Genomic DNA, 25,537 nt, shown 5'->3' with positions numbered 1-25,537 from the left:
TTAAATAAGTTCCCCTGGGGGAAGGTCAATTTGTCCCCCTGGGGGTCAAGGTCAATTTAAGTTTTACAACAAAATGGCAGTTCAACGGGGGTGGGGCTGCTCTGGCTGAATAGGCCCTTACATATAAATTTATGTAGTCCTCACAGCAAGTCTATATGGTAGGAATCTTTTTATCAATGTGTTTTCCTAATGACAAAACTAAGGCACAGGTAACTTGTACAAAGCTGCACAGTTGGTGAGAAAAAGCCCTGCCCCAGAAAAAGCCCTGCCCCAGACTTTAACCACCAGAAAACACAACTTTCTCTTTGTTGACCAATTAAGGTTTGGGTTGCAGGCAATTTGTGACTAACAATACTTTAAAAAAAAAAAAAAAAAGTTGATTTACATTTGAATCGACTATCTCTAAGACAAGACTCCGCTGTTATATTCTGATGCAGATTTCTGATTATTACACAGATGTTGAAGAAGGAACAAGCATTTAACTAGTCAATCAATCTAAATCGTGGTTCTCACACTTCAAGGGGTGTAAGACTCACCTAGGGGTACTTTGTTAAAATGCAGATTACTCCAGGGGGTGCCTGGGTGACTCAGTGGGTTGAGCCTCTGCCTTTGGCTCAGGTCATGATCCCAGGATCCTGGGATCAAACCCCATATGGGGCTCTCTGCTCAACAGGGAGCCTGATTCCTCTCCTCTCTCTGCCTACTTATGATCTCTGTCTGTCAAATAAATAAATAAAATCTTTAAAAAAAAAAAAAAAAGAATGCAGATTACTCTGCCCTAACCACAGAGGTTCATTTGGATCTTGGAATCTGTATTTTAACATTCCAAGTGTGTCTGATACAGGCTTCCCTGAACATATTATATGCAAAGGAGGGTGTTTGGGAAAACTATTGGATGACCTCCCTGAGGCACCCCATCCGAGTCCTGCAAAGAATCTCATGCTTAGCCCATCCAAGTACTTAGCATACTGTTTGACTAATGCCTATTGATTTATTGGTCTTCCCCGTAGACTGCAAGGTCTATAAGGTCAAGAACTCCCTCTCTCAGTGTCTTATCACTCTTATTTACCCCACATACCACAGATGTAGATGTCCAGGATTTGTTGTTGAATGCCTGGATAGATAAACAAGTCAAAGGTGAAGTAGTCTCAGATCATGCAAAAACATTTTCAAATGAATGAGTTTAGAGTCCCAAATGCTTCATTTAGTTGAATATCTTCTTATATACAGTATGAAAAAAAATTCTTTAAATGAAGAACACGATAAGGTAAGTTCACCATTGAAGGACAGAACAGAAGCATATGAGTAGACACTCTCAGCAATAGAAATAGGCAACAGTCTCAGCATTGGTAAGTGATGACATCTACCAGCAAGACAGTCAGCAACCTGGAGGCAGACTCTGCCCTGTGTGTCCTCTTTGTGCCATACTATACTGATTCCAAATTATTTTGCATTTTGAGTTGCATTTCGCACTTGGAGAGTTCACAAGTAAATCAATAAACGAAGAAAAATGTTGTGATATCTCAAAGCAATTGTCTCGTGGAAGAACGCATCTGAGCCACCCAAAATAACTGCATCATACGTAGGGTGACTAAAGATCTCAAGATAATTTGTGCAGAGTATCTAGCACAGAACAAGGCACAGGGCAAGTACTCAATAAATAATTGTTGAATAATCAAATTTTAGAAGGCATTGATAAGCAAAGATCTGTCTCAACATGACTCCGTTTCTGACATAACAACCGAAGGGAACCCATGCTTATCACTGTAAGAAGACCCATTGCATGCTTTCCCTTAGCCACTCCTCCACTAAGTTTTAGGAATTTTTTCTTCTAGGATATTTTTCCTCTTATAAAAAAAAATTATTTACTGCTGTTTATGTCTGCCAAGAAATTTCAGCACACAGTTTTGGGAGTAATCTGTGACTTTGAGGACAGACTGCAACTCATTAATTTTGACCTGAGTTTCTTCCTGAGACCAAGACCCAAAAGAGTGACCACCAAAGGTGTGGTGCATTTCTGTGATACAAAATACATGCAAGGCAAGCCAAAATTTCATGGAACTTGTTCCCACAGTTAGAGTACGGCCAGGTAATTTCCTGATGCAAATTGGCATTTATAGCCATTCTCCGTAAGACTGCTAAGGGAATAATCAAATGTTCTTGTGTCAGTACATAAAACAAATGCCTGGAGGATCAGAAAGCAATCTCTTCTCCCCTGGTACATTATTATGTAATTTCTTGGTTTCCTCCATTACTGGAGAGTGGGGATGTTGTTAATTTTAAGGCCAGAACTGCAGGACTGGATAAGGCAACTTTCAACTCCAGCAAAACCCACAGGTCTCTCTCCAGCCTTGGTCGCAGAAGCTGTGGGTGCTAGTCATTAGGAGACTTTCGATAGAATTCATTCTCATGATTTCCAAACTTTTTTTTAGCAATTGACTTCTTAAAATTAACCATGAACAGATTGTTCTGTTTCTAAAACAGACAAATGACAAGCACTGTGGTTGATGGTCTGAACTCTCATTGTGGCCCCTCTGACTACTTTAAATATGTAAAATTAAGAAGTCACTTGCCTTCTCTAAGTCTTAGTTATTTTCTTCATCTCAGAAGAATAATAGGGCTTGCCTTACTTACCTTATTACTGCTTTAGGATCAGACAAATTAACATTTAAGAGTAATCTGTAAATAATAATATAAGGTAATATTAATACATGAAAATGTAAGTGCAAGGTAGACTAGAACATGATAAAATAACAAATGGGTGGTGTGATTTATAGTTGCGAAGAAGGAGAAGGATTCAGATGCAGTATCTGGGGTTGCCATCATCACCAGTAATGAGTGCCGACTCGCTGTCAGAATTGTGCAGAATGTTGTTCATGTCTTCTCATTTATGACTCAGATAGTCAATGATGAGCACCACTGTTACCCAGACCTATATAGATGGGAAAACTGCATCTTAGAAGCTACGAGATGGTAGAACCAGGTGTCAAAGTCAGTTCGGTCTGATTCAAAGCCAATCAATGATATTTATCAAGGAGCAATCAATTGTTGTACATTTCTGAGGCCTCTCATAAGATCCAGAAATCCTGGAGGGACTTGATTTTCTATTCTCTGACTCATACATCTCTTCAGATCTCATTAAAACCAACCCAGGATGTCTCACCCTCATCCAAGGAGATTATACCCAGAGACTGTGAATAATAACATTTGTTTCAATCTTCACTTTTCAATCTTAGTGTTTTCCATAGATGCTCATTGTTTTAAAAAATCTTTCTCATTAAGAAGCTACTGGCTCTGTCCTCCTCATCTATTGCAGAAATGTTTTTATTTTGTTAAATCCATTCTTGGAAAATTCCAGACTGTGAATGTCCCAGCGGCTTATAAAAGCATGAAAATTCATAACCAGAGTTATCTATAACTAAAAGCCTAATTAGCTGTGTGCCAATGTCCTTAGTTTGAAAACTAAAAGCAAAATGAGACATATTAGCTTTCATTGTGTTTGTTTAACAAAACTGAAGGTGGTCATTTCTCCAAGCACCATCCAGAAGGGAGAAAGAATTATCCATCAGAGAGTTACCAGAGGAACCTAGACACCCCACAGCTCCTTTTCCCCGCTCCTACCCTTTCTTTGTGCTAGTTTATAAAGACTTCATAGACCAGAAGCACAAGGAGGACTTCTGAAAAGAATTTCCATGTGCTCAGCTTCTTACTTATGTTGGTGTTTTGTGCTTTCAGATGTTTCCCTGTGACCCAGTCTCCATTTGAGGAAGGAAATTCTACAAGAGTATATTGACAGCAGCAGTTGTTTTAATAAACATGACTTTATGTGAAGGATGCCAAAACTAGAATCTGAGTATTAAAATCGGATAGTCGGGCGCCTGGGTGGCTCAGTGGGTTAAGCTGCTGCCTTCGGCTCAGGTCAAGATCTCAGGGTCCTGGAATCGAGTCCCGCATCGGGTCTCTGCTCTGCAGGGAGCCTGCTTCCCTCTCTCTCTCTCTCTGCCTGCCTCTCCATCTACTTGTGATCTCTCTCTGTCAAATAAATAAATAAAATCTTTAAAAAATAAATAAATAAAATAAAATAAAATTGGATAGTCACAGACATATTGAATGCCTACGTTATGCTACCTCTGACATTACAAGAAAGAATAAAGATAAGGCATGTACTCTGTCTTTAGGAAATGTATCATATACATTACACATATGTTTGTGTATATGCACATACATGTGTTCATTAGTTATTACAGACTTGCTATGTGTGAGCACCTCAGAGGTATCATCTTATCTTTCATAGAGCTCTATGTAGTCATTTTACAAATGACTAAACTAGACAATAGGTACAGACTCTGTACAATCCTGAACATCCAGTCCCAGTACTGAGTGTACACCGTGTGCCAGTGGGGGATGGGCAGGATGTGAAGCTGGGGGCACTCCTTATGGGACTTTATAGTCTGGCCAGGAAACTGGAGCTAACACACAGGACATTTGAGAAAAAGACCACAGGATGGCTCACTATTAAGCACCAAGGTGGGTGCTGTAAACTGCAATGGGAGTTTAAGAGGAAGTCAGTAAAAGGGTAGGACTAAAGGCCAGTGGATGGGTGGGCTTTGGGGGCAGGAGAACAGCATAAGAACAGGCAATTAATAGAGGAAACAGAAGCATCCACTTTGCAAATTCTCCACTTAGCACTTGTATCAGACATGGTTGTTAGGAAGATGGGATGGGAACCAAGATGTCTAATCTGTGAAGACCTTCTACAGAATAGAATGTATAGTTGGCACCTGTTAAGCTTTTTAATATCGTTTGAGTATAATTGACACACAATGTTACATTAGTTTCAGGTGTACAATATAGTAATTCAACTAGTACATACATTATGCTATGTCCACCACAGGTGTATCAGCCATGGTCCCAATCATCACTGTTACAACATCATTGACCTACTTCTATGCTGTGTCTTTTTTATTCACATGATTTATTAATTCCATAACTGGAAGTCTGTATCCCCCACTCCCTTCAACCCCCTCCCTTCTGGCAGCCATCAGTTTTTTTCTCTGTATTTATAGCTCTGATTCTGCTTTTTATTTGTTTATACACTTGTTCTTGTTGTTGTTTCAGATTGATATAGTATTTTTGTCTTTCTCAGTCTGACCTATTTCATTAACATAATACCCTCCAGGTCCATCTGTGTTCTCAAATGGTGCAATCTGATCCTTTTTATGACTGTGTAATAGTCCATTTTTATATGTGTGATATATGTATCACACATATATAGTATATGCATATGATAAATATGATATATAAATTTATCTATAACTCTTTTACATATTTCTTATCCATGTGTTTATCAAAACAACTAGTTTGCTTCCATCTCCTGGCTACTGTAAATAATGCTATAATAAACTAGTGGTACATATATATTTTTGAAATATTTTCATTTTCTTTGGGTAAATACCCAATAATGGAATTTTTGAATCATATGGCATTTCTATTTTTAATTTTTTGAGGAATCACCATATTGCTTTCCACAGAGGCTATACTAATTTACATTCCCACCAAAAGTGTATGGAGAGAAAAAGGAATCTCCACATCCTTCCAACACTTATTTCTTGTATGTTGTTTTTTTTTTTTTAATTTTTATTTTAGCCATTCTAACAGGTATAAGGTGATATATTTTTGTGGATGTGATTTGCATTTCCCTAAGGACTAGTGATGTTGAGCATTTTTCCATATACCTGTTGACCATCTGTATGTCTTCTTTGGCAAAATGTCTGTATGGTTCTTCTGCCCATTTTTTTAATCGGATTGTTTGTTTTCTTGGTATTCAGTTGTATAGGTCTTTATATATTTGTATATTAACTCTCTTTCAAATATATCATTTGCAAATAACTTCTCCCATTCAGTAGGTTGTCTTTTTGTTTTGTTGATGGTTTCCTTTGCTGTGCAAAAGCTTTTTATTTGGTATAGTACCAATAGTTTCTTTTTGCTTTTGTTTCCCTTACCTCAGGAAAGATATCTAGAAAAATGTTGCTATGGTCAATGTCAGTGAAATTCCTACCAGAGTTTTCTTCCAGAAACCAACAGCATTCTTCACAAAACCAGAACAAATAATACTAAATTTTTTATAGAACCACAAAGACTCTGCATAACAAAGACAATCTTGAGAAAGAAGAACAAAGCTGGAGATATTATAATTCCAGATTTCAAGATACACTACAAAGCTGTAGTAATCAAAACAGTATGGTATTGCCACAAAAATAGACACATAAATAAATGGAACAGAATAGGGAGCCCAGAAATAAACCCATCATTATATGATCAATATTAAATCTACGACAAAAGGGGCAAGATTATACAATGGGGAAAAGACAGTCTCTTTAATAAATGGTGCTAGGAAAACTGGACAGCTACATGCAAAGAATGAAACTGGACCATCTTTTAGCACCATACACAAAAATAAACTCAAAATGGATTAAAGACTTAAATGTGAGAACTGAAAGCATGTATTATACTTTTGATCTGTTCCTTCCTAATGGAAAACTTCACTTCTCTTCTTTGTGTAAATCAGATAGATCAACCAGTAAAGGGGCTCACCATTTATATCTGGGAAATGAGTGAGAATATACATCAATGAGCCAAACAGAATACTTCCGAGAGACTGACAACCCTTCTGGGGGATTGGAATTTCTAAGGACAATTTAGGGCTATAGCTCTGGAGATCAGTTTGTAACTGGCAAGAGAAAGAGCTTGGCAGAGAATAACCCAAGCAAGGCTCACATGGTTACTTAATTTCATGATTTTATGAGCTACTGGGAGGTTTACAGTCTGGAAATTTCACAAGAATTGAATTTAATAAAATTAAAACATTCCTAGACCCAAAGATGTTGTTAGGACACCTGAAGGCAAGAGTTGGGCTTCTCGGGTTTATTTGCTCACATACATGTTTAGATTAAATTAGTTTGATTTATGTTTTTGATACTAATAACCAACACAATCCTGATTAACACAGAATGGAGAAGGATGGAAGGAACAAGATGTGGAACCACAAGTCAGGAGCCTGAGCCCTCCAACAGAAGACCTGGAGAAATTACCAACAAGCAGTGTCTTTCCTTACATCATTTTTTGAGAGGCAGTTCTGTTGACTTTAATTATTCAACTGATAAGACAAAGTTATGCCTTTACCCACCCCAAAGGAGAACTTGCAAGCTGAGAAGGGACTTCGAGATCTCTAAACAACACATAACGCAGTTAAAGACTAATATTTATCATTAAGCATCCAAAATGAGCATTGTTCCGTTTTTTTTTTTTTTCTTATAGAGAGACATTCAAGTGTGTTAGAAACTAGGAAGAATGCACTTTTCAATAACCAAACATCATTTATTTAACTCAAACCATCTGCTTTATTATTTCTTTTTTAGGAGACATTTCACATCCTGCTGCTTCCAAGAGAGCTGCTGTCTTCCTGGTCTATAATCCTCTCATCTCTTCTGCTTCTTCATTACTTAATTAGTCCATCTGTCAGCCAATCCATCTTTCTCTCTTTCTTCTTTTTTTTCTACTCATTTTACACCTCAGAAAGAAACTTCTAACTGAACTAGGCAAATGACTCCTAGATAATTATCTTCTAAAAGGAATATAATGCATTTTTTATGTACCCACCAAATGACATATTCTCTATTCTTCATCCTACTCTCTATTGAGAGCAGTGACTTGCCTGCTTTTATATCTTAAATGGAAGTAAACTTTAATCTTTAGTTCCAGTTTCTAAAAGCTATAACTTATAGTAATAAAGGTTAATATATTGGGTGGAAGGGAAGTAAATTTAAGTTAATAAGGAGAATGATCCTTTATCATTCATGACAGATCTTCTGTAGGCAGTAATTAAAAAGAGCTTCAGGAACCATAAAAAACATAAATAAGTTTCCTAGTAAAAACCTTTTTTGTAGGTAGGGCTTTTTTTTTTTTTTTTTTTTTTTTTTTTGTATTCTGGACTGAGCTGAGAATTCCCCCATAGGCTTTGTTAAGGAACTTTTTTGGAAATCACCAAAATGGGGAAGATTGAGGAAACAATGGTGGGGTCCCTGTTAATGGTCAGTTCTGCCCTCAAGTATGCATCAAAATATGGAAAGGACTTAGAGGGACCTACCAAAGCTCTTTATGTTTGGCCAGAATACATCCCTGAGGAAAGCCATAGACACAGGAGCCATCTGGACCAATTCAAGAGTCCAGAGGAGAGTAAACACAAAGGAGGTAGCAAAATGTGAATGGCTCTTGTGCCGAAAAAATGGGGACCAGCCATCCTTACTATCTGCTGGGGTCTGGGCCATGCAATGAGAAGATGATAGGCTGGCAGCAGGGCTACTTCTCACCAGGTGGGACCTCAGAAAAAGTGATAAAATGTCTTCTCAGAAAGATTCTCACTTGAGAAGAAGCTTCCTCCAGGGAAATCACAATATTTCTTCTCTTCACAGATTATAGAGTATGTGATTTGGAGGAAGACACAAACTGGAATGGGTATTTTCCTTTTTCTTCTGACCAAATTGCTTGAGGAAGAAGGAGCCCACGAGAACACTAAGAACAAGAGTGAATGGCCGAGGTGTGACAGGCAGGAACATGCTGGCGGCAAGAAGACCTAGACCCTGTGCATGTCTCATGCATCGTCCTAGCCTGACAGAGGGGTGTCCAGTGAAGCCAGGCTAACATACTATCTACAGACGTGAAGGAAGAAGGACAAGGAAGAGGCAGCATGGAAAACCAATTTGCAGCCCAGGGAAAGGAGTAAGTGGAAGCTGGGAAGGAATGTTACACCAAGGCTGCTTGTCTTAGTCCTTCTCAAAGTCAAGGGTATGTCTGGGGAGCTGGACGTTACTTGCCTTTTGCATGAACTCATCCAATGTTGCATCATTTGGTCGTTCTCCCTTTTCCTTTCATGAATCAAAGCATCTAAGCACACATTCTCCAGAACATCACGGGGCTGAACCAACCCATCCCAGTTTAACATACTCCATTGAAATCCACAAATACAGCAGAGGCTATAAACTGGAGTCCCTAGGACTAGGCTAAGGGAACAAGTTTCCCTGGGGTAGAAAAAAAGCAAACCTACTTTCAGCTTCACTGGGCATAAGGAAGCAAATGACCCAAGAGTGACTGGGCTTTAGGCTGAGCCAGACCATCTGAAGTTACAATTCCAACTTATGCATTATTTGGTGGTAGGCCTATGTGAGCTTCCATATTCCCATCAGTAAAAGAGAAATAATAACACCTATCTTGATGCTGTTGTAAGGGTTAGTCATAACCCTTACAGGGTTATGGAAAAAGAGGCATAATCTGGAAGTGAAATGGATTGTGGAAACTAGCCAGGAAAAAGCACTTGACCATCCCATGCCCCTCTTGACTGTGGCATAGAAAGTTTGAGGTGCTGGCTTGTCATGCCAGCCTAAGAGGAAAATCACACCCCAGATGCTAGAATCCAAATCAGATGCTATGGTAACATGCCTTGACTTGTTTGGCATTTTATTGAGATATAATTGACATAAAACATTATGTTGGTTTCAGGTGAACAATATAATGACATTTGCATATACTGCAAAATGATCACCATCGTAAGTCTTGTTAACATCCATCACCACATATGGGGTGCCTGGGTGGCTCAGTTGGTTAGGCAACTGCCTTCGGCTCAGGTCATGATCCCAGGGTCCTGGGATCAAACCCCATGTCGGGCTCCTTGCTTGGCAAGGTGCCTGCTTCTCCCTCTCCCACTGCCTGCTGCTCTGCCTGCTTGTGTTCTCTCTCACTCTCTGTCAAATAAATAAATAAAATTTTTAAAAAAATCCATCACCACATAGTTACAATTTCTTTCCTGTGATGAAAACTTTTAAGATCTGTTCTCTTAGCAACTTTCAAATATACAAAAGAGCATCATTAAATATAGTCAGTGTGCTGTACTTTACATCCTCATAGCTTATTTATTTTACAAGTAGAAGTTTGTACCTTTTGGCCACCTTCATGTATTTCATCCATCCCCTGCCTCTGTTCTCTGTATGAGTCCCTGCATCTATGAATTCAGTTTCTTTTTTTGTCTTTCTGTCTGTTTGTTTGTTTGTTTGTTTTAGACTCCACAAATAAATGAGATCATATAATATTTGTCTTTTTCTGTCTGACTTATTTCTCTTAGCATAATGGCCTCAAGTTTCATCCATGTTACTGCAAATGACAAGATTTTATCCTTTTTTGTGGCAGAGTAATATTCCCTATATATATATATATATATATATATATATATATATATATATACATAGATCCCATAAAGAATAAGTATATATACACACACACACACATATATATATATAAGATATATATGTATTCTCCATTCATCCATTGGTAGGCACACTGGTTGCTTCCATGTTTTAGCTGTCATAAATAATGCTGCAGTACACAGGGGGAGGTGCATACATCTCATCAAGTTAGTGTTTTTGTTTTTTTCAAATAAATATCCAGAAGTGGAATTGTCAAGTCATATGATAGCTCTTTTTTTTTTTTAATTTTTTGAGGAAACTTCATACTGTTTTTCATAGTGGCTGCTCCAATATACATTTCCACCAACAATATACAAGAGTTCCTTTTCTCCACATCCTCCCACAAATGTCCCCATTTATACATCAGGTCAAGCAAAATGGGGGCCAACGTGGCAGTGCTAGACACAGAAAAGACTAACTGGAAATGGGGGCAGGACAATGTCCAGGACCATGTGCCAACAGTCATTAGCCAATGGACACTCTTCCATCATACATCCCATACTTTGATTTCACCCCTTAAAGCATTCTATTTGTAATTTGGTTAAGAAATTTCCAAATCAAAGTCATGTACAAATATTGTGAACCAGACTACAGTGCTTTTATAAAAAGCAAATCATGTTTCAATAGATACATCTCTTCTATCATTTCTGCATTTAGGTTTATCAGTCTTCCCACAACAGAAATAATGAGTATAAGAATATTTCCCCAAACATGAAGCAAACTTCCAGCTGACATTCTCTGCAACATTCACCCCTCATCTCCCAATGCAGTTGCACAGATAAATAATTCTGTCATTTTTACAGCATCTCTTGTATAAATCTGGATATTTTATTATTTGAGATTTTGCGCTGACAAACTTCCAAAATTAGCTCACCTTATGTTCTTGCAAATCATCATACTGGGGTAATGAAGAATGAGCGTTCAGGATGGGGAATGACTTAGCAGATGCTACAGGAAACATCAGTCATGCTTTGTCCTCTTTGGAAGACATCCATCAGTCTTCTTTGGAAGAGGTTCCTGACTGCCTTAGCCCCCTCCTCCACTCAATTTCCTTCCTACAGGGCGCTGGTAGTATTATACTGGGTTTCTAAAACAGAGATGGCAAATAGGTTCCCTGCCATGAGCTAACTCATGAATGAAGCTAACTCATAATGAAGTGCTGTCCAGGCTCTCTGTTGAAAGGAATTCCGAAGTATGGCCTGGGGTCAATTGGGGAGAATACTGAGGTTGATTAGTGATGACGTCATGGGCATAGGAAGGAAGGATATCCTCTCATATTCCATATGGTTCCCATCCCTGCATCTCTCAAAAATGACCAAGGGGAAAATAAGAGTTTTTAATCCAAAACAGAGATCAAATCTCATGGAGCCTAGTGTCTGAAAGATGGTGCTTTCTCCTGAGCCGGCATTAAATCATGTGGAATATGGTTCAACCCTGACATTCTGGAGAAATTACAATTAGAGAATTTTGCAAACCCACAAACTTGGAACTAATTTTAGTACATTAAATATTTAGCATAAGCCAGGCATTTTTCTAAGCACTTTACATGTATTTTTCTTTATAATTTTCACAAGAGTCCTAGGAACTAAGCACTATTATCTCCCTTTTAAAAAAGAGGAGACAGACATAGATAAGTAACATGCCCATGATTACAGACCTAGGAGGGAAGTGCTGGCAGTCTGGGTCAGGCAGTCTTCATTCAGCGACATAGGAGATCCAGAGTGTAAGGAACTAACACAAACTGACACAGAGATACTAGGCAGTCAAGGTGGGACCTTCACTAGCTATATGATGTGCTCCTTCATACAGGACGTCATAGCTAACTTGATTTTCCATGCACTGCTTCATCTAAGCTCCAAAAAAATTCTATAGGATTTCTGTCATTATTCCTAAACATGCAAGCCAGTGGTGAAAACTGTGAACACTGTAGATACAAGCTCCAAGAGGTTCTTAGTGCCAAGTAACTCTTACCACCACATTTAGAAAATTATATATAGAAAACAACCCAATAGAGACAAGTAGGAAAAAACAAAACCAAACATGTAGGTTCCTATCTACTCTCAGTGATAGGACCTTTCAATAAAAATGTGAAATTGTGGCCTGCTGAAGGAAATCTGGAGGTAGTGGTGAGCAAAACTTACTTCTTTATGTTCAGATAGTAATCAAACTCCATTTCCCTACAGGTAAATATTTTATGTAACTCATTTGTGTTTATAATTCATTACATATCTATTTCTTTTCTGTTATCTCCAGTTTATTTTAAAGTATATCCCTTAGGAACCCCATTCTAAAGGAGCTGGTTGATGAAGACACTGAAGACATTGTATCATAATAAAAAGATGGGAACTTCTTTCCACCAGTGGGGGAAACAACCAAAATATTAAAAAATTAAAAAATTAAAAACCATACACAAGGTACATGATAGAAATCAGTCAGGTCATTCTAAAGACAAACCCTGAGGAAATTCACATTCTTACAAAGGGGTCTCAGCTAAAAAAGACAGAGCCATCTGAAGACAGCATTTCAGGCTTTTTATTTGATCCAAAAAAATAAACATAAGCTAAAGCCTGTCTCCTATTCCAAGTCCCTAAACATTCCAGAAATTGTATTTGTATATCTTCTTTAGAGTACATTTATTTAAATTTTTGCCCATTTTCTAATTGGGTTCTTTGTCCTTTTGTTGTTGAGTTGTCAAAGTTCTTTATATAATCGGAAGATTAGACCCTTACGAGATACATGATCTCTAAATATTTTCTACCATTCTTGGGAAGTTTTTTTCACTTTCTCATTAATGCCCTTCACTGCACAAAAGTTCTTAAATTTGATGAAGTCTAAATTGTCTATCTTTTATTCCTTGTGCTCTTTATGTACCACCAAGCCCTTTGATGGCTGCCTGCCTCTCAGTTATCACTGGGTTCCACATTTTCAGGACCTTCTAGTCCTCTTCTGACCTCTTGAGCCTATTCAACACAAATCTCATAGAGTGATTTATCCTTGTCTATCATGTCTTGGAGGCTTCCTCTGTTATTCTCCCTTACCTTGCCTATAAAAAGTCCTTTCATGTTTTCTTTCTCAGCCTCACAATCCCCATATTCTCAAAGTATCTTTTGTTACCCTTAGCCAAAAAATAAGTCCAAGCTACTCCTATTTAGAAATTTGAAACAAAGAAATTTCTTTCCAGATATTTTACATCCTTCTCTAGTGAGCTCCTACATTCCTCCTTCCACCAACAAAACTTCATGAGCCACCCACTTTGACATCCCCTACATTCTCAATCCTTTGCAGTCAAGCCTCAGTCACACCACTGAAATTGCTCTTGGACAAGTCACTTGTGACCAGTTTGCCAAATTCTGAGGACATTCTGCAATTTATTGTGGCTGGTCCCCTCTGAAGCATAAAACATGACTTACCCAATTCTGTTTATATTCTTTTATCCCCCATGGGCTTCTGTGACACAAACTTCAAGAGGCAATAATACCAGAGGGGAAAATGATGTTATCATTGTGAGCATTTATTTTATTCCCATTTTATAATCTGGCTTATGGCCAGAGCCTTAAGATTCACAAACATAAAGCCTCTGTGACATGGTTTGACATGAAAGAGCAAAATGACATACAAAGGGTGTAATTCTATGAGGAACCCTGAAGATTAGGGAAATTAATGTTGTATGTTTCACTAAGTGAGTACCATTCCATACCTCCATTAGTGGGAAATCAATGGCTGGGAGATCAGGAGAAACACCAGCCAAAGATCAAACATGAATAAGTCTTAGGAGTGGTGCCTGCCTGAATAGATGAAAAACAGAATCTACAAAGCCCTTAAGTTAGAGTGGCTAACAATTTACAAGAAGATGCCTTGATCTATGATGAGATTTAACTGTGAGGTTCTTTAAATGAGCAGCTTTGCTCATGTGTCTAAGTGTTTATTATTAGCACATTAGCTAGAAAAGAATTTGAGAGAGCTTAAAAGAGCTTAGAACTAAAGTGTGATTATATTGATCCACTGAGAATCAATATAAAACAAAGAGGTAGTATTTCTAACATGGCTGATTAGCATCAGAAGAAGAAAATGCCCTTGACTTAAAAAAAAAATTCAGCATGCAACCCAACCATAAATGCTTTGAGCATAATAAGATTTCATTTTCTCATGAAAATAAAAAGTCCAAGGGTCATGGTTATCATCCCAGGTGGCTTCACTCAGGAAGCCTCCTTTCTGTGTGTTGACCCTTTCTCGTCTCATCATGGCAAGATGGCTACAGAAGTTTCAGGCAGAGTCTGTTTATTCCAGGAGAAAAGAGACACATGTCTCTCTCCTGATCAACTCAGTCAAGTTCTAGTTTTTGTTGGTTCACATTGGTTCTATGACTATCACAGTATCCAGTTTTTTTGTGGCCAAGGGATTGGAGTGTGCTGATTGGTTCAGACCTGAAGTCAGATGCCCTCCTTTGGAGTAGGAAGTGATCAGATTCATCCAAAACACACTCTCTGAGGGTAGGGAGCTGGGGACCTCCAGAGGAAAATGGGACTATTCTCTACCAAAAGAAAAAGAAATGAAAATTAGGCAGCTAAAAGAAAAAAAAAATAAATTGTCACCATTCTTAACACATAGATGAATTTCCTGAGTTACAGTTTGGGTGTAAATCTAGAACCAAGCACAATTTTCTCACCCACACCTGAGACAGCTGCTTTCATGCCTTCCACTAACAGTGGTATATTTATCCCTGCTACAAGACAGCCAGCCACCAGGTGACTCTCCCATATAGCATGTGCTTTCAATTGCTTTGGACATCTTATACTGAGAATCCCAAGAAAATTCTTTAGAGGCTAAATGGGTTTCTCTACCCATACCTTCTATGATCCTAGCTTACCATCTAGTGCCATCCCTGAGTAGTATAAATGAATGATATTATCCTTGCTAGGAAATGGAAAGAGAAAGCACAAGGTTTATGTCTCTAATGCTCCAAGATGGTGAGAGAGAAAAAAACATTAAGCTAGTATTGCACAGATTTTCCAAGTGATCTGGGATTTAACATAAGAATAATCTAGGAGAGGAGTCAAGATGGTGGAGGAGTAGCACACTGAGATGATATCAGATCACAGCAGTTCAGCTAGATAGTTATCAAACTGTTTGGAACACCTACAAACCCAACAGGAGGTCAATGAGAAGAAGAATAATAATTCTAGAAACCGAAAATTGACCACTTTCTGAAAGGTAGGACGTGCAGAGAAGTCAATCCAAAGTGACGGGAAGATAGACCATGGGGGGAGGAGCCAGCTTCCAGCAAGCAATGGAGCAACGCAGAACAAAATTCAAACTTTGAAAAGTCTGCTCCACTGAGGAGCATCAGTCCAAAGGCTAAATGGGGGTGAAGCCCTCATGAGGACAGTGTGGTCTCAGGTCCTGCGGGGTCTCAAAAGGATTGGGGGTGTCTGAGTATACAGAGCTTGCAGGTATCAGAGCAGGGAAGCTGACTACAGAGACGGAACCAAGGAGTGAGCTCTCATCTCAGGATTACCTTAAACTGTGATCCATGGCACATTCAGACCACTGCTCTTTAAGCAAGGACCCCACACGTGGCAGATCAGGGAGACTCACCTTCCTTCTCTGGAGGCGGGAATCTACTGGGTTTGGAGACTCCAAATGGGACGTGTGCCACAGAGAGAGACACTTTCTCACAGACTGGGTAAGCTCAGAGCACAGCCAGAGACCAGGGAGACAGAAGGGACTGAGCACTTTTCTCCAAGGGCACACTGAGAAGTGGGGCCCTGAGCTCTCAGCTCCTCAAGACCTGGGATTGGGAGGCTGCCATTTTCATTCCCATCCTCCAGAACTCTACAGAAGTGGTCAGGGAGGTGATTACTTATCCCAGCGCCTAGCAAGGGTGCCACAATACTACCTTGAACAAAGACATTTGAGAATCACTACAACAGACCCCTCCCCCAGAAGATCAGCAAGAACATCCAGCCAAGACCAAGTTCAATGATCAAGAAGAACAGTGGAATTCTAGAGGAGGGGAAACCAAAGCATGGAATTCATGGCTTTCTCCCCATGATTCTTTAATCTTGCAAAGTTAATTAAATTTTTTATTTTATTTTTTCCTTATTCTAATTTTTCTAACTTTTCCTCTTTCATCTTTTAATGTTTTTTAACTAGTTTATCTTAACAATATCTTTCTTTAAAAAAATATTTTAAAACCTTCATTATCATAGTCATATTTTACCCTTCATTGTGTATAACTTTATTTTCTGTATACATATAGTGCTTATTCTTCTAAAAATTCTGGGCTACAATTTCATCTTATACATCAAAATATACCCTAAGGGACGCCTGGGTGGCTCAGCTGGTTAAGCAGCTGCCTTCGGCTCGGGTCATGATCCCAGAGTCCTGGGATCGAGTCCCACATCAGGCTCCTTGCTCAGCAGGGAGCCTGCTTCTCCCTCTTCCTCTGCCTGCCAGTCTGTCTGCCTGTGCTTGCTCTCTCCCTCTCTCTCTCTCTCTGATAAATAAATAAAATCTTTAAAAAAAAAAAAATATATATATATATATATCCTAAATCTGGCACAGGGCTTTGTTCTAGTCTCCAGACTGAGCAAATTCTTGCCACTTTCTTTTTCTTTCTTTTCCAACCAACTTATCTTATCAATTCCTTTTTTTAGAATTTTTTTCAATTTTCATCCTTACAGTCATATTTAATCCCTTCATAGTGTTTACCCTTATTTTTGTATATATATGTTTTTCTTTCTTTAAAAATTTTTGGGAGGTAGTTTCTTCTAAGAGACCAAAATACACCCAAAATCAAGTAGGTGTCTCTGTTCTATTCATCAGTCTAATATATGTATATATTTTTTTAATTTTTTTAAACTTCTTTTTTTTTTTTTAAAGATTTTTTTTTATTTATTTATCAGAGAGAGAGGGCGAGAGAGCAAGCACAGGCGGACAGAATGGCAGGCAGAGGCAAGGGGAGAAGCAGGCTCCCCGCGGAGCAAGGAGCCCGATGCGGGACTCGATCCCAGGACGCTGGGATCATGACCTGAGCCAAAGGCAGCTGCTTAACCAACTGAGCCACCCAGGCGTCCCTTTAAACTTCTTTTTACCCCTTTTCTTCTCCCCCTGGTTTTGGGTCGCTACTGATTTGGTTAAAATATATTTTTCTGGGGTCTTTGCCACCCTTTTAGTATTTTACTCTCCCTTTCATATATTCTTATCTGAATAAAATGACAAAGAAAAAAAACTCACCACAAAAAAAAAAAAAAAAAAAAAAAAGGAACAAGAGGCAGTACCAAAGGCTAGGGACCCAATCAGTATGGACATTGGTAATATGTCAGATCTGGAGTTCAGAATGACAATTCTCAAGGTGCTAGCTGGGCTTGAAAAAGGCATGGACGATATTAGAGAAACCCTGTCTGGAGAAATGAAAGAACTAAAATCTAACCAAGCTGAAATCAAAAAAGCTATTTATGAGGTGCAATAAAAAATGGAGGTTCTTACTGTTAGGATAAATGAGGCAGAAGAGAGAATTCATGATGTAGAAGACCAAATGACAGAGAATAAAGAAGCTGAGCAAAAGAGAGATAAACAACTACTGGACCATGAGAGAATTCAAGAGATAAGTGACACCATAAGATGAAACAAAATTAGAATAATTGGGATTCCAGAAGAAGAAGAGAGATTGAGAGGAGCAGAAGGTACATTGGAGCAAATTATTGTAGAGAATTTCCCCAATATGGCACAGGGAACAACCATCAAAATCCAGGAGGCACAGATAACTCCCCTCAAAATCAATAAAAATAGGTCCACACCCTGTCATCTAATAGTAAAACTTACAAGTCTTAGTGACAAAGAGAAAATCCTGAGAGCAGCCCAGGACAAGCCATCTGTGACATACAATGCTAAAATATTAGATTGGCAACAGACTTATCCACAGAGACCTGGCAGGTCAGAAAGAACTGGCATGATATATTCAGAGCACTAAATGAGAAAAACATGCACCCAAGAATACTATATTCAGCCAGGCTATCACTGAAAAGAGAAGGAGAGTTAGAAAGCTTCCAGGACAAACAAAAACTAAAAGAACTTGTAAACACCAAACCAGCCCTAAAGGAAATATTGAAAGGGTTCCTCTAAGCAAAGAGAGCCTAAAAGTAGTATACCAGAAAGGAACAGAGACAATATACAGTAACAGTCACCTTACAGGCAATACAATGGCACTAAATTCATATCTTTTAATAGTTACCCTGAATGTAAATGGGCTAAATGTCCTAATCAAAAGACACAGGGTATCAGAATGGATTAAAAAAAATAAGACCTATCAATATGCTGTCTACAAGAAACTCATATTAGACCCTAAAATAACTCCAGATTGAAAATGAGGGTGTGAAAAACAATTTGCCATGCTAATGGACATCAAAAGAAATCTGGGGTGGCAATCCTTATATCAGATCAATTAGATTTTAAGCCACAGATATAATAAAAAATGAGGAAGGACACTATATCATAATCAAAGGGTCTGTCCAACAAGAAGATCTATTTTAAATATCTATGCCCCTAACATGGGAGCAGCCAACTATATAAACTAATTAGTAAAAAATCAAAGAAACACATTGACAATAATACAATAATAGTAGGTGACATTAACACCCCCCCTCACTGAAATGGACAGATCATTCAAGCAAAAGATCAACAAGGAAATAAAGAACTTAAATGACACACTGGACCAGAGGGACATCACAGATTTTTCAGAACATTCCATCCCAAAGCAACAGAATACACATTCTTCTCTAGTGCACATGGAATGTTCTCCAGAATAGATCACATCCTGGGTCACAAAACAGGTCTCAACCAGAACCAAAAGATTAGGACCTTTCCCTGCATAGTTTCAGACCACAATGCTCTAAAGCTAAAACTCAATCAAAGAGGAAAGTTGGAAAGAACCCAAGTACATGGAGGGTAAAAAGCATCCTACTAAAGAATGAATGGGTCAACCAGGAAATTAAAGAATAGAAAAAATTCAGGGAAACAAATGATAATGAAAACACAACTGTTCAAAATCTATGGGACACAGTAAAGGCAGTCCTGAGAGGAAAATTTATAGTGATACTAGCCTTTCTAAAGAAACAAGAAAAGTCTCAAATACACAACCTAACCCTACACCTAAAGGAGCTGGAGAAAGAACAGCAAAGAAAGTCTAAACCCAGCAGGAGGAGAGAAATAATAATGATCAGAGCAGAAATCAATGAAATAGAAACCAAAAAAAAAAAAAAAAAAAGTAGAACAAATCAATGAAACTAGGAGCTGGTTCTTTGAAAGAATTAATAACATTGATAAACACCTGGCCAGACTTATCAAAAAGAAAAAAGAAAGGACCCAAATAAATAAAATCATGAATGAAAGAGGAGAGATCACAACCAACACCAAAGAAATACAAGCAATTATAAGAGCATATTATGAGCAACTATACACCAACAAATTTGACCATCTGGAAGAAATGGATGCATTCTCAGAGACATACCTAAACTGAACAAGGAAGAAATAGAAAACCTGAACAGACCCATAACCATAACCAGTAAGGAGATTGAAGCAGTCATCAAAAATCTCCCAACAGGGGCACCTGGGTGGCTCAGTGGGTTAAGCGTCTGCCTTTGCTCAGGTCATGATCCCAGGGTCCTAGGATGGAGCCTCGCATCGGGCTCTCTGCTCAGCAGGGAGACTGCTTCCTCCTCTCTCTCTGCCTGCCTCTCTGCATGCTTGTGATCTCTCTGTCAAATGAATAAATAAAACCTTAAAAAAAAAAAATCTCCCAACAAACAAGAGCCCAGGGCCAGACGGCTTCCCAGGGGAATTCTACCAAACTTAAGGAAGAATTAATATATATTCTGAAACTGTCCCAAAAAAGAGAAATGGAAGGAAAACTTCCAAACTCATTTTATGAAGCCAGCATTACCGTGATCCCAAAACCAGACGAACACCCCACCAAAAAAGAGAATTACAGACCAATATCCTTGATGAACACAGATGCAAAAATTCTCACCAAAATACTAGCCAATAAGATCCAACAGTACATTAAAAGGATTAGTCACCATGACCAAGTGGGATTTATTCCTTGCTTCAAGGTTGGTTCAACATCCACAAATCAATCAGTGTGATACAATACATTAATAAAAGAAAGAACAAGAACCATATGACACTCTCAATAGATGCTTAAAGCATTTGACAAAGTACAGCATCCTTTCTTGATCAAAACTCTTCAAAATGTAGGGATAGAGGGTACATACCTCAATATCATCAGAGCCATCTATGAAAAATCCAGAGTGAATATCATTCTCAGTAAAGAAAAACTGAGAGCTTTTCCACTAAGGTCAGGAACACAGCAAGAATGTCCATCATCACCACTGCTATTCAACGTAGTACTAGAAGTCCTACCCTCAGCAATCAGACAACAAAAAGAAATTAAAGGCATCCAAATCAGCAAAGAAGAAGTCAAACTATCACTCTTTGCAAATGATATGATATTTTATGTGAAAAACCGAAAAGACTCCATTCCAAATCTGCTAGAACATACACAGGAATTCAGTAAAGTGTCAGGATACAATGCACAGAAATCAGTTGCATCTCTATACACCAAAAATAAGACTGAAGAAGGAGAAATTAAGAAGTTGGTCCCGTATACAACTGCACCCAAAACCATAAGATACCTAGGGAAAAAATCTAACCAAAGATGCAAAGAATCTGTACTTAGAAAACTATAAAGTACTCAGGAAAGAAAGTGAGGAAGACACAAAGAAATGGAAAAATGTTCCATGCTCCTGGATTGGAAGAACAAATATTGTGAAAATGTCTATGCTACCTAAAGCAATCTACACATTTAATGCAATCCCTATCAAAATACCATTTTTTTTTCAAACAAATGGAACAATACTCCTGAAATTTATATGGAACCAGAAAAAAAAACCAAATAGCCAGAGGAATGTTGAAAAAGAAAGCCAAAGTTGGTAGCATCACAATTCCAGACTTCAAGCTATATTACAAAACTATCATCATCAAGACAGTGTGGTACTGGCACAAAAACAGCACATAGATCAATGGAACAGAATAGGGAGCCCAAAAATGGACCCTTAACTCTATGGTCAACTAATCTTTGACAAAGCAGTCAAGAATGTCCAATGGAAAAAAGACATTCTCTTCAACAAATAGTGTTGGGAAAACTGGACAGCCACAAGCTGAAAAATGATACTGGACCATTTCCTTACCCCACACACAAAAATAGACTCAAAATAGATGAAAGACCTCAATGTGAGACAGGAATCCATCAAAATCCTTGAGGAGAACATAGGCAACAACCTCTTCAACCTCAGCTGCAGCAACTTCTTCCTAAAAAAATTGCCAAAGGCAAGGGAAGCAAGGGCAAAAATGAACTACTGGGACTTCATCAAGATCAAAATTTTTGCACAGCAAAGGAAACAATCAATAAAACCAAATGACAACTGACAGAATGGGAGAAGATATTTGCAAATGACATATCAGATAAAGGGCTAGTATCTAAAATCTATAAAGAACTTATCAAACTCAACACCCAAAGAACAAAGAATCCAATCAAGAAATGGGCAGAAGACATGAACAGACATTCCTGCAAAGAAGACACCCAGATGGCCAACAGACAAATGGAAAAGTGCTCCACATCACTCAGCATCAAGGGAAATACAAATCAAAACCACAGTGAAATACCACCTCACACTAGTCAGAATGGCTAAAATTAACAAGTCAGAAAATGACAGATGCTGGCAAGGATGCGGAGAAAGGGGAACCCTCCTACACTGTTGGTGGGAATGCACTGTTGGTGGGAATGCAAGTTGGTGCAGCCACTCTGGAAAACAGCCTGGAGTTTCCTCAGAAAGTTGAAAATAGAGCTACCCTATGACCCAGCAATCATACTACTGGGTATTTACCCTAAAGATACAAATGTAGTGATCTGAAGGGGCATGTGCACCCGAATGTTTATAACAGCAATGTCCACAATAGCCAAACTAGAAAAAGAACCTAGGTGTCCATCAACAGATGAATGGATAAAGAAGATGTGAGATATATATACAATGAAATACTATGCAGCCATCAAAATAAATGAAATCTTGTCATTTGTGACGACAGAACTAGAGAGTATTATGCTGAGCGAAATAAGTCAATCAGAGAAAGAAAATTATCATATGATCCCCCTGATATGAGGTATTTGAGAGGCAAAGTGGGGAGTTTGGGGGGATAGGGAAGGAAAAAATGAAACAAGATGGGATCGGAAACAAGATGGGATCGGAAGGGAGGTAAACCATAAGAGACCCTTAGTCTCACAAAACAAACTGAGGGTTTCCCGGGGAAGAGGGTTAGGGAGAGGGTGATTGGGTTATGGACATTGGGGAGGGTAGGTGCTATGGTGAGTGCTGTGAAGTGTGTAAGTCTGATGACTCACAGACCTGTACTCCTGAAGCCAATAATATATTATATGTTAAATAAACAAACAAACAAACAAAGTGGGAAAAAATTGAAAATATTTTTTAAAAGATAATTAAATAAAAGAAAAACAAGAATAATCCAATTCAATAATTCAGTGCAACCAGAAAAAAAAAAATGTAATTGTATGTTTTAGTCTTATTGAAAATGAATGAGGCTGCCAGTTCCCATGTCAACAGCAGTATTTTGGGAAGCTAAGCATGGTGGGTGAATCCTGCAGTGTGTGTGGATTACTGTAGAGGTACCACCTGGGTTTCCACAACAAGGGAGTGACTTCTTGAGGCCAGGTTAAAAATATAAGTGAAAGAAAGTAGATGTCTGGCTTTTGTTTTCCCTCCTTTTTAACTTCTTTCTCCTCTTTGTACAAGGTTTTGGGTTTTCTCACAAAAGCTGTATTTAGTTTTTGTTCAGCTCATCATCACCTTCCCAAAGTAGAACTGGTCCTGTCTTTGACAGGAAGAAGAGACCCAGTGCCAAATGTTCCAGAAAACTACCGTGTTCTAGAATGACTTGGGTACCTACTAGACAGATCAAGAAATCTTTATCTAAGATTTCACAGTGCAGCCTTGAGACCCAGCATCTCAGGTCTTCTATTGACTCCTTTTAGAAGTAACAACATAGGGATGCCTGCGTGGCTCAGTCGGTTAAGCCGCTGCCTTCAGCTCAGGTCATGTTCCCAAAGTGCTGGCATGGAGTCCAGCATCAGGCTCCTTGCTTAGCAGAGAGCCTGCTTTTCTCTCTGCCTCTGCCTGCCACTCTGCCTGCCTGTGTGTTCTCTCTCTCTCTCTCTCTCTCTCTCTCTCTCTCACAAGTAAATCATAAATAAAATCTTAAAAAAAAAAAAGAGAAGTAAGAACATAAAATTACAAATTCTTTACCCCCAATCCACCCATCCAATTCTCCGTCAAATACCTCTAAACACTGTATTGTTACCATGTCCTCACATTTACTCATATTGCCCCCAGTTTTAAAAATACTTTTTTAATCTCCAGCCATTCGCCCAAACCCTGACCATATTACCTCCTTTTCAATCATATCTCCTTCTTTTTTATACTGATGACCTATTTCATGAAACCTTACAGCATTTATCATCAGGCCTACCCATATAAATACTTACTCATGTAATTTCTTGTCTTCCTACATGTTTCTTACGTTTTTACATGTGTAGGGTCTAAATTGCACACCTGTAAGGGGCCGGGCCCATTATTTGGTACCCCCGGCCTTCGACCTAGTTCATGCTAATAGGAATTGCTTCAGTTCTTCTCTCAATTCTACAATGGTTCTCAAGTGGTCATAGTTCTCCAAACACTGATTTCTGGATCCATCTGTTCAGTAATCCTCCAACTTCAGTGTCACCAAGGGTGCCCTTTAGAAGGCAGATTCCTGGGCCCTATCCCCAAGAGAGTGTCTCAGCTGAGCTTGAATAAATTCAGCAATCTGCCTTTGTAAAAAGTGTCCCAAGAGGGCACCTGGGTGGCTCAGACAGTTAAGCATCCAACTCTTGATTTCAGCTGAGGTCATGATCTCAGGGTTGTGAGATCAAGCCCTGTGCTTAGCTCCACACTGGGCATGGAGCCTGCTTAAGTTTCTCTCTCTCTGTTGCCTCCCCCACCTTCTTCACAAAAAAAAAAAAAAAAAAAAAAAAAAAAAAAAAAAAAATTCCCAAGTGATTCTAAGGCAGGTGATTCAAGAACCACATTTGGAGAAAGGCTAAAATTGGGGGGATGAGGGGAATAACTGTAGAGAAAAGGAGTTTTGCCATACCTGGCTGCTTCTGCATCTGGGTATGATTAACTGGCCTAAGTTTCTGCCTGAATAAAACTTCCAGGTTGATGATTCAACAGAAGTAAAGCCACATGTTTAGGTGGCCAGTCAATTGTGCAAGGCTCTTGGCAGCATATAAAAAGGATATCAACTGCCATCCCATGGCCATTGATTCATCAAGGAAAGCATGAGATGTGATTACCTTCGTTCAGCTGGAGCAGGATGGTGAGAAGTTCAGTGGCTCATCTAGTACTCCTCAGCAGCCCCTCAGTGGCCTTGTGAGACCTTCAGTTTGGGATATTCCAGGAACTGGGGACAAGAAAAACACATGAGCCACGTTGGGTGTGGCAACAGAACCCAATGGGAAGAGACTGGCATTCAATGTCTGAAGGCCTAGATTCTTTTTCCCAGTCTGCACAAAGTATTTGTTGAGCTAATGTTTTTAAACATCCTGCCAAGAGTTTCCTAATATTTTCTCATTTACTGTGCTCAACGGTGCTATGAAGTAGACACTGCTAATATCAATATCTTCATTTTATTTTTATTCTTTTTTTTAAAGATTTTATTTATTTATTTGACACAGAGAGAGAACATTTAAAATCTATTTTCATGGAACTTTTAAACATACAATACAGCATTGTTAACTATAGTCACCATGCTGTTATATTACATCCCAGAATGTATTCATCTCATAATTAGAAGTTTATACCCTTTAACTCCCTTCACTCATTTCCCCACATCCTATCCCGTACCTCTGCAGATCACAAACCTGTTCCTTGTTTCTATGAGTTTGCTTTTTTTAGATTCCACATACAAATAAGATCATATAGTATTTGTATTTCTTTGTCTGGCTCATTTCACTTAGCAGAATGTCCTCAAGATGTATCCATGTTGTCAGAGATGGCAAGATTTCCTTCTTTTTTATGGTTGAATAATATTCCATTGTACCTACTTACCACATTTTCTTTCATCCATTTATCCGT

At 38.7% G+C, this 25,537-nt stretch overlaps 1 long non-coding RNA gene across 1 annotated transcript in view; it reads right to left on the bottom strand.

Annotated features, from left to right (window-relative positions):
• Positions 1-330: 330 nt before the first annotated feature.
• Positions 331-25,537, bottom strand: part of LOC131830712 (uncharacterized) — a 35,671-nt gene continuing 10,464 nt past the window's right edge. Inside the window, exons 3-4 of the long non-coding RNA XR_009353320.1 lie at positions 24,757-24,863; positions 331-2,932 (exon numbers count right to left, since the gene is read on the bottom strand). This is a non-coding gene — a long non-coding RNA (uncharacterized LOC131830712). The remainder of the gene's footprint in view (positions 2,933-24,756; positions 24,864-25,537) is intronic.

This window comes from Mustela lutreola, chromosome 4 (genome assembly GCF_030435805.1).
Source record: "Mustela lutreola isolate mMusLut2 chromosome 4, mMusLut2.pri, whole genome shotgun sequence".
NCBI classification, from domain to species: Eukaryota; Metazoa; Chordata; class Mammalia; order Carnivora; family Mustelidae; genus Mustela; species Mustela lutreola.
The sequence above is the reverse complement of the archived record's forward strand: the minus strand, read 5'-3'. Positions and strand labels throughout refer to the sequence as shown.